Below are 10,527 nucleotides of genomic sequence, written 5' to 3' on the forward strand. Positions count from 1 at the left end.
CCCACCTTTCCCGTGCATGGTTGCCCCCTAGCCCGTCTCTGGCTCCTGCTCCACTCCAGCTCGCCTGGGTTGCTTAAGAAGTACTGAGGCCCTTGTCTCCATCCGCATCCTCAGCTGAGCCGGGAGGGCTCCCTGAGACCCCCACCTGTGGTGCTCTCTCCTCAAGGCTGAAGTTTGGGCTCCACCTGCTACCACCAGAGACAGTCCAGATGGGGGCCTGGCACACAGGTGGGGCGGGGGACATAGGGCAGGGTCAGGCAACCCCCTGGCTCTCTGCTCTGTCCTCCTTCGGGGTCCTTCGTCCTGAAAGTACCTTCTGGGTACAGGTAGCCTCCTGGCCATCAGTCACCAAGACAGGTCCCTGAGTGCTCTGGGGACAGAGAGCTGCTGTCGCCACATACCGCCACCCCCCCACCTCTAGATCCCACGTTCGGCTGGCTTCCCCGGAGGCAGACCTCCACCGCCCTGTGGCTGGGACAGGCTCTACCAGCAGACCCTCCACCTGCCCGTGGGGTCCTCCTGTGCCCTCCACGGGGCGTCCTTTCTCCGGCTCTTGGTCCCACCGACCATCTCTCTCTCTGCTTCTCTGTCACACTGGCTGTTAATTTGGAGACTCCAGGAAGTGACACCCGTGCCCCTGCCGCCACGTCTAACAGAAATCTGGGCTCCCGGGACTTGAGGGGTGTTCCCATGCTGAGCCAGGATGGGCAGAGCTCAGACTCCTCCTATCGCCGGGCTTTTCCCAAGAGCCCGGGGCAGGAGGCCCCAGCCAGACGGCAGGGTGGCCAGTGGAGGCCAGCCTGAGCCGGCAGGGGTCCCTGGAGCTGGGTTTGCGAGGGGCAGGGTGGTGGGCCTCGCCAGTCCAAGCCGTGGCCCCTGGGCCTGCAGGTCCTTCAGGGATGCAGGCGGTGAGGAGGGGGTTAGGTCAGCAAGCGAGGTGGCACTGCCTCTCCAGTCCATGTCCCCATTAAGGGGACAATGGGAGAATAAGCACTTTTCTTTCTTCATTTCCCCGCTGTCTGCTAATATCATATTGATGGTAATTTCTCTTTAATGGGCTATTTGCGGTAATTATGATGCACGGACTGAGTAATTGTATCTGACTCCCAGAGCCCACCAGGGCTGCAGGGGTGGAGGGTACCAGTCCTTGTCCCTCTCAGCTGGGTCAGCTCCACCCTCTCCCCGGGACCGACCTCCAGTCCGTGGCCCCTGGGACAAGGGTCCTCTTTGGGCCTCGCCTTCTGGGGAAGTCTAGGCTCTCAGTTTCCCAGAGCTGATGGGAGTCTGTCCCAAGCCAGCGCAGGGGCCCAGGGCACCCCCACCAGAGCCAGCACGGGGCCTTGTGCCTCTCTCCCTCCCCAGGAAGCTTCAGGCTCCCTCTGTGTCTGGCCTGGACTCCTTGCTCCTGCCATGTCTCTGCTGAGACACCACTTCCGGTAGGGACTGCCTGGGGGCGCAGGCACACAGTGGGGTAGTCTCAGTCACTGCAGGTTGGTGCTGGGAAGACCCCTGGGGATTCCGGCCTCGCCTCCCACATTAGGGAGCTGCCTCCAGCCCCTCAGCCCCACCTCAGAGGCCCTGGGCCCCACCCCACCCCAGTCTCTCTTCTCCGCGTTCACCTCCAAGGCCTAGCTGATCAGAGGGCACTGGGGTCCTCAATAGTGTGGCCTTACTGTGTGCCTGGGACAGAGGTTAAAGGTCAGGTAGAGGTCTACTCTGGGTTTCCCCACATGGACGGTGAGGTCAGGAGCCAGAAGCAGCCCAGAGCCCACCAAACATCCGCCCAGGTCCCTGGGGCCCACACCCTGTGCTGCTTTTCCTAGACAAGGGCACCTTCCTTCAGCCTTGCCAGGCTATGTCAAGACATGTGTCATTCAAGCCTGTAAGAAGCATCCCAAGGCAGGGCCCCTCACCTCACCATCACCTCTACTGTGACCATCACCACCACCATCACCAATATCACCACCACCATCACCAATATCACCACCATCATCACCAATATCACCACCACCGTCACCAATATCACCACTATGACCGTGACCATCACCACCACCAGTACCATCACCGCCATCACCACGGCATCATGGACCATCAGTGTCTGCTGTGGACCTTGCTAGATTCGTGATCATCTAGTTGGGAGATAAGACACAACCTCTTGTCATTTCTGAGAAAAACTAATGCCAAATTGACTGTTGTTGCCCACAGAACCAGAGAAAGCAATGGCACCCCATTACTCTTGCCTGGAAAATCCCTTGGATGGAGGAGCCTGGAAGGCTACAGTCCATGGGGTCGCTAAGAGTTGGACACGACTGAGCGACTTCACTTTCACTTTTCACTTGCATGCATTGGAGAAGGAAATAGCAACCCACTCTAGTGTTCTTGCCTGGAGAATCCCAGGGATGGGGGAGCCTGGTGGGCTGCTGTCTATGGGGTCGCACAGAGTTGGACACGACTGAAGCGACTTAGCAGCAGCAGCAGCAGCCCATAGAACAGTAGTCTCTGGGCTGGGCTTGTCTGGGAGGGCCATGAGCCTTGCCACTGTGGTTGGTGGTCCATCATAAATTGAACAGCTTGGCAGACGGATTGGGGGTGAGCATGCCAGGTGACCTGGCTGGCGTGGGCACACACCTGCTTCAGGCCCCAAGAGAAGAGGGCTGGGCATGGGTGTGGCCTCCACTCTGGGAACTCCAGGCCACACATCCACCCTGCCTGAGATGACATCAGCTAGAAACTCAGGGACTAGAGGTGTGGAAAGTGTCACCCAGGGACCTGGGTGGGAACTGGACTAAGGACATGGGGCTGCCCCCCAACACACAGGGCTGAGGGGCTCCTGCCTCCCCTACCCCTCCACTCACCCGGCAACCCCCTGCTGCCAGGGTCTCCTCGTGTGTCTTTTCTGGTCAATAAACCTCGGCTCCTGGGGGGCCCAGGCTGATAACGCTGCCCCACCCCGCCAGGCACTCTGTCATAATTAAGCACGCACAGCCTAATTAATTGAGTGGTCAGGATGCTAATTAGCAGCTTGATTGAGCCTGGAGGAGGGTGAAGGGCAACCTTGGCAGTGGGCGCTCCTCCCTGCTGGGCCACTCTCTGGCTCTCCCAGGCTGGCCCCACCCTCAAGCCAGCCCTAGTCTTCAGGTCCTGTCCTTAGCGCTCTGCTCCCTGCGTCTCCTGGGTCGGCCCTGGCCCTGGCCCTGGGCTTCTCTTGTCCCTCTCCAACCACTGTGGACAGATCGGGCCCCTGCCACACTCCACCTCAGCACCCCTGCCCAAAGGACTTGAGCTCGCCCGGTGGCAGAGAGTCCCTCTCTCTGAAGACAGCTCTCCCAGGGAACACATGTCCTCAGGCTCCTGGTCACAGCCCTGACCATAGCTCTTGGCCATGAGGGCAGCACGCCCACACCGCATGGCAGGGCCCTTGCCCTCTCTAGGGTCCTGACCCATCTGTGACCCCTGGGCTCCTCTGCCCTCCAGCTCTCCCTTCCCTCACTCCAAGCAGCCACAAACCCACAGGGACTGGGACCCAGTGGCCTGACAGGCAGGTGACTTTGGCCAGACCCCCACACCTTCGCAGCCCATCTCTGAGTGGCCACTTCCCCACAAGGTCATCGGGTTGATTGGACCCAGGGTGGGGAGTGGGAAGACTGATGAGATCAGAAGAGGGGCTTCCCAGTGGTCCAGTGATAAGACTCTGAGCTCCCAATGCAGGGGCCCTAGGTTTGATCCCTGATTGGGGAACTGGAGCCCACATGCTGCAACTAAGAGGTCACACACTGCAGTGACGATCAAAGATCCTGCATCCGGCAACTAAGGCCTGGCACAACCAAATAAGATCAAAAAGAAAAAAGAAACGGGGAGGGGGCAGGGAGAGGGGAGAAGAAATGCTGGAGGTGGGGAAAGGGGAGCCCAAGGATCGAGTCTCACTGAGAGATCTCCTGCGGCCCTCCTCCAGCCCACAGGGCCTGCCCTGCACTGTCAGGCCTGGCGGATTCCCCGTCCCACTGCCCCAAGGCAGGAGGACCATACCCGCCCTCTCCCTGAAGGAGCCAATGGGCAGGTGCAGAGGGTGGGACGGCCAGAGGATGGCCACACCCCCTCGAAGCCTCCGCGGCCTTATCTGTAAATAACGTGGCGGGTGATGGGGACCCTCCCTCTAGGGATAGTGGGGCCAGCCTCCCTCGGGGTTTTTTGCTGCTCAGCCCGGTTCCAAGGCGAGGAGAGGCGGCATGGCCTCGGGGGCCAGGGGGACCCGCTAGTGGTCCTGAGTAGGGGCCACGCAGAGTGAACCAGCGGCGAAGTCCCCTCAGGCTCCTCGCGGCTCCCGGGCGGCGGAGGTCAGAGGTCGCTTACTAGAGGTGAAGGGCGCTCAGGGTCCAACCCGAGGAGCCTGGAGGGAGCGCTTGGAGAGCTGGAGCCGGCTTGGGGGCTGTGGGGGCAGGACCTGGGGCACACTGAGGGCTACAGCAGGCAGGCGTGTTTGAACCCGAGGAGGCCCCAGAGCGGAGTCCTGAGAAGGAGGGTCCCAGGGACTCCTCTTTCGGCTCCGCAGAGGTTTGGACACCGCAGCTCCGACACCCTCCCTGCCCTGCTTCGCCCCAGCCGCAGGGGCGTCACCCGGGACGAGCCGGGGGGCCGGGGACGGCTGGCCGTGGGGAGCGGCCGGGGCGCCCTCCCGGCTCTGGCCCCTGGCCTAGCTCGGCTCCACCGCAGACAGATGGCGGCGCACAGGGTGGGGAGGATGGATGGAGGGGGCGTCAGATGGCGCTGCTCCAGGCGGACCCCCGCCTCCGCCAAGGATGCCCCGGGCCCCGCGCATCTGGAGGGGCCGCGTGCCCGCTGCGCCGCGCGGGTGGCAAGGGAGGTGACACGACGAGCTGCCACCGCCGGTGCCCGCGGCTGTCCCGACGCGCCCGGGCGCGGCGAGGTGGGAACGCGCGAGAGGGCGCAGCTGTCAAGTCGCAGCTGCGCAGCACCCGGCCGGGCCTCCAGTGCGCACGCGCGGCCGGGGCTCCCAGGGCGGCCGGGGCCCAGCCCGCGGGACCCCTCCCTCGAGCCCTCCCTGTCCCTCGCCTTCTCCAGCAGGCTCTCCCTGCTCCTCGCATCCGCCCGCGGGCTCTGCCTACCTCTGTGCCATGGCACCTGCCCCGGGCTGCCCCTGTGGCCCAGGTGAGCTGTTCGCTCCCCACCCCTGCTCTGGGTGGCAGGGCGTGGGGCCGGATGATGATTTGAGGTGATGTACACTACGTCCCTGGTGGCTCAGACGGTAAAGAATCTGCCGGCAATGCGGGAGACCTGGGTTCGATCCCTGGGTGGGAAAGACCCCCTGGAGGAGGAAAAGGCAACCCACTCCAGTGTTCTTGCCTGGAGAATCCCATGGACAGAGGAGCCTGGTGGGCCACAGTCCATGGGGTCGCCAGGAGTCAGACAGGACCGAAGAGACTGCACATACACATACAGGACATCCAAAGACCAGGTAGGAAACAGAGGTTTAAAGACAGAAATACAGCAACAAAGAGTTCTCTGAGGCCCAGCTGAACTGTCACCCCCACCACCCTTGTCTCCTTGTCAGAAGGTGAAAAACACCCGTTTTCCTGGGGGCTGTCCCATGGGGACCCCTACCCCAAGGATCCAGCTAAAAGGGCACCCACCCTCAGGACGTGGATGGTGGGCCATCTTAGCTGCTTCCAGGCTGGCTGCCCCCAGATGAGTATGGGGGGTATGGGGGGGTGGGGGTGGGCACACAGCCTCAAAACACAGAAGAGGGCTGGGGTCCTAGGGCACTGGCCTTGCCCCTATGGGCTCCAGGGGAGGCAGGTCCCCTGACTCTTGCGGCCACCTGAGCACTTGTCTCGAGCACAGTCTGAGCACAGACTTGTTGTCTGTGAGCCCCTGTGAGGACCCCAGATGGGTTGGGAGGGGGGCGCTGGAGACCAAAGAGGTCATGGCTCCTGGGGGCAGGCAGCAGGCAGGGCAGAGCAAGGGCTGGAGCCCTGGAGCCTAGGTCTGCTCTGAGCGGCCTCGCCTCCTGCCCTGTCCCCTGGGGATGAGGGGTGGGTGGTGGCTGGGAAAGCTTTCTGGAAGGAGGTGGCAGTCCCAGGAACTGGCTGGCTTGTGGATAATTGAAGCCGCCCTGGGGTGGAGGCAGGTGTGTGAGGGGCTGCTTGGAGAGGGGCACGGTTTCTGCCCAGGCCAGCCGACTGGGTCCCTGCTCCGAAGGGAGCTCCCTGGCCTCCTGTCTGCCCTGGGTGGGCTCAGTGCTGAGTGTGGTGGGCTAGGCTCGGCGGAGTGTGTGTGTGTGTGTGTGTGTGTGTGTGGCCACACGCGAGGGGTGGGCAGTGGGATCTGCAGAGGGCCTGGTGCTCCGGCACTGGAGGAGACCGTGCTGTGGTCCTTGGGGAGAATGGGGCAGGCAAGGTGGAGACTGAAGGACAGGCGTGGGCGTGCTGCAGCCCAGAGACCACCGTGCACAGTGGGCGAGGTCCCTGGGCTCAGACTGCAGAAGGGTCTGGAGGGTTTGAGAGTGGTGTTCGAGGGTGGGATGCCTGCCCTGGAGGCAGATGGCTGCTGTGGGGACCTGGGAGGGGCTGTAGGGTGTGGCCTTCTTTTAAAAACCACCAGGCCTGATGCACTTTTATTAAAATAAATAGAATTTCTTTCCAGCCTGCGTTTGCTTTATTTTCTCAAAGCAACGAAATTCAGCTCAGTGTTTTCCTAATTAGATCTATTTGACCAAAGTGAAGTATATAATATTTATCACAACGTGTTGGTGGGAGGGAGGCGCTGAAAGACTGAGAAGGGCCGCAGGCTCCTGTCCCCCAGACGCTTTGTTCTGTAAGGGCCCCAGGCCCCGTGTGGTTAAGGGGGCCCCTGCCACAGCGCCCACCCATTACCAGGAGTCTTGGGGATCCCAAGGGGCCAAGGACCTGCCCAGAATTTGCCTTCAGGGTTTGGGGCCGAACTCACAGGGCCCAGGTTCACATGGCTGGATCACAGGGGCTGTGGATGGTGGAGGGACAGTGTCGGAGAGGGCTTCCTGGGGAGGTGACATGGAGGTAACCTTGCAGGTGACCTGTAGCCAGGGCAGAGAGGCCAGGGAATGGGGAGGACAGGGCCTGGGCACATTCTTGTGGGCAGCACCTACACCCACCCCTGCCCTCGCCCTTGCTCTGGCCAGTGATGGCGCCCCTCAGTGGGCCAGTCCTCCCGGCCCTGCTGCCAGGCCCTGGGCTCTGCAGAGGGAACTGGAGCCGTGGGCTTGGGTTTCAGGTCACTCCGCCGCGACATGAATAATGCAGCTGGCTGAGATTGGAAGGTGACCTCAGCCCGGGGGTGGGGGCATCTCCGCAGCCTCCAGCCTGCCCTAGCCTCCCCCTTGCCAAGCAGGACATCGGGTTCCCAGCCCCTGCCCTGCCTGGGCATCCAGTTGGCTGCCCACCTATTCCTCAGTCTCCCTCAGCCCCCGCTGGGCGGCCGAGGCAGCGGGGGCAGGCAAGGGGCACGGCTGCATGGGGAGGGGGCACCCTCTTCTGTCCTGAGAGGTGAGATCCTCGCAGGGGTCCCGTGCTGCCCGTCAGGTCTTGTGGGCAATGAGACGTCTCACTCCTGGACCATGACATCTGGTGGAAAGAGGCCAAACAGTCTGAAATTCCCCAACCCTAGGACAAAGAGAACATCCAAAGAGACCAAGGCAGAGGTGGCCCAGGTCATAGGCAACGAAGGAAAGAAGGGGAGGAGCCAGAAGACCGAGCGCGTCCCCCAGAGCTGGCTTCCAGCCAGAGTGTGGGCTGGCTGCGCCGCACAGTGGGGTGTAGAATCAGGACAATTTAAGGTGTGCCAGGTCCCCGGAGGTTTGCCTTTCAGGGTACTTCCTGGGGAAGTGAGCAGACAGCAGCTGTGAGAGAAAACCAGTGAGGAGGAAGACTGGGTCCCCAGAGAAGGGAATCTGGCACAGGAGAGAGGCCCAGGGGGGCAGCCACAGGAGCAGCAAGGTCATCCCGGGACAAGGGACGCCCTGCAGGCAGAAGGTCCAGGACTGGCCTGCGGGAGGCCGTGAGAGCGTCACACTGCTGAGAGTCGCCGCGGGTATGGAGCCCTGGTGGGGGGAACTGGCTCCAGGAAGCTGGGGGACTCACAGTGTCACCTGTGGACAGGTCTACACAGCCGCAGTAAGGACGTGCCAGAGAGCGCTGTAACCACAGCTGGTACTATTGAGGATGTGGGCAGAGCAGGATAAGGGCCTGGAGACCCGCCCTGTTCTGAGGAGGAAGGCTGTCTGGGAGGACTAACGCTGGAAAATTAAGAGAGCCACATTCACGGATTATTTGGAAATAAAGAGGAAACACTGACCACGGGTACCCGTGTGGAGCAATGACGGCCCCCCCATCCATCGCCGGAGGTGATGCAAAGTGGTGCAACCGCTTTAGAAGGAGCTTCGTGGTGTCTCACAAAATCAATATACTCTTACCACAGCATCCAGGGATCCTGCTCCTTGGTATTTACCCAAAATGAGCTGGAAACTTACATCTGCACAAAATCTGCACCTTCATAACTGCCAAAACTTGAAAGTAATCACGTGGTCCTCTAGTAGGTGAGTGGGGAAGCTGTGGTCCATTCAGACAATGGAGTATTAATGGAAAAATAAATGAGCTATCAGTAGGGATAAATTAGGAGGTTGAGATTAACATACATGTAATGCTATATATAAAATAGATAACCAACAAGGACCTACTGTATAACACAGGGAACTGTGCTCAGTATTTTATACTTCATTTCCTATAAGTGAAACGAATCTGAAAAAGTATATATATAAAACAGAATGACTTTGCTTACACGTACCTAAAACTAACCTGCTATTGTAAATCAGCTACACTTCAATTTCAAAAAGAGAGAGAGATTTCTTCAAGGCTACAAAAAAGAAAGAAAGAAAAAAAAAGTCAGCCATGAAGACATGGAGGGACCCTAAACGCGTGTCCCTAAATGAAAGAGCTGACCTAATTATATTACTGTGTGATTCAGTCTCTATGGCAGTTTTGGAAAAGGCAAAACAACGGAGATAGTGAAAGGATCCGTGTTTGCCAGGGGTGTGGTGGGGAGGGATGAGGAGGTACACGGAAATCCTGCTCATTTTTCCATAAATATAAAAATGCTCAAAGCGACTTCCCTGATGGTTCAGTGGTTAAGAATCTGCCTTGCATGCAGAGGGCATAGGCTTCATCCCTGGTGGAGGAACTAGGGTCCGACATGCTGTGCAGTGCAGCCAAAAAAAAAAAGCTCAAAAGCGGTCTATTAATTCTGTGTTTGTGAGAACTTGGTTTCCCATCCAGGGGTTGAATCCAGACCACAGCAGGGAAAGCACCTCCTAACCACTGAATTCCCTCCAAAGTCTATTAATTTTATTTCTATATTTACACCTGTCTAGCTAGCTAGCTATCAAAGGAGAAAGCAAAATGATGTGGGGCCTGGCGTGAAGGGATGGAGGGCTGCGGTCTCTGAGGAGCTGGGGCCCACCTGCCCCAAGGGGACCCATACATCCTCCCAGCCCCTGTCTCTTCCCACCTCTAGCCCCTGCTCCAAGGACGAGCTGATCATCCCTGTCCCCCCGGGAGGCTCTAACTCAGGGCGGCATCTTGGTCAGCACTGCACTGTCCTGGACCCACCGACCACCTGCCCCCCACAAGTGAGCCCTTGGCATCACAGTGCAGGGCGGGGGGAGAGGGACCTGGGAGGGGCTCAGGGCGGGGTGGGCCTCCAGCAGAAGCAGCTCCCCAGCAACTCTGCTCCCCAACAGCCACCAGACCGCTCCTCTCTCATGTCTTCCTTCAGAAGACACCGGAACCACCTGCCACCCCTCCACCCCTGCTGACCCTGACCTGGGCAGCCTCCCCCGCTGGCCCCTGGCCCTGACCTGTTGCCCACTCCTGCTCAGGACCCTGGCACTGGCAGCTTCCCCGGCTGGAAGACTCCTGTCTGTAAGCCCCACAGGACCCTACAGACAGGAGGACAAGCGTCCACCCTGACCCCTGGGACCAGGGAAAGCCTGGAATGTGGGGAAGCTCAGGGCCCCTGGGGGTCTGGTCTGCCCTTCAGCTGGCAGTGGGCATGACCTGCACACACCCCAGTCTGCACAGGACCTCTGTGCTGACCCACAGGTCCTCACCAGTAGTCTACACAACCCAGCCTTCTACACGACCCTGTTAGGGGTGTCAGGGCGGGGCCAGTTCTCAGGCACCCCTGGCGTCTCTGTTCCCTCCCTGCCTTGGCCGCCCCACCCCACTGCACAGGCTCTTCCTCGAGCCGCCACGTGTGACTGTGCACTGAGGCCTTCAGCTGTCTCCTGCCCACCTCTTCATCACCCAGCAGATGCCCAGTGGGCTTGTCCCCCATCTCCTTGAGCTTCTGACCTCCCCCTGCCTGGGTCCCAGACATGGCCTGTCGGCAGTTCCACCACCACCTAGGAAGGAAGGTTTGACTGCTGAAGGGGCCACAACGACGGTGGGGTCTAGGGGTGGTCTTCTCTGGTTCTTGCAG

This window comes from Oryx dammah, unplaced genomic scaffold (genome assembly GCF_014754425.2).
Source record: "Oryx dammah isolate SB20612 unplaced genomic scaffold, SCBI_Odam_1.1 HiC_scaffold_19, whole genome shotgun sequence".
Classification (NCBI taxonomy): Eukaryota; Metazoa; Chordata; class Mammalia; order Artiodactyla; family Bovidae; genus Oryx; species Oryx dammah.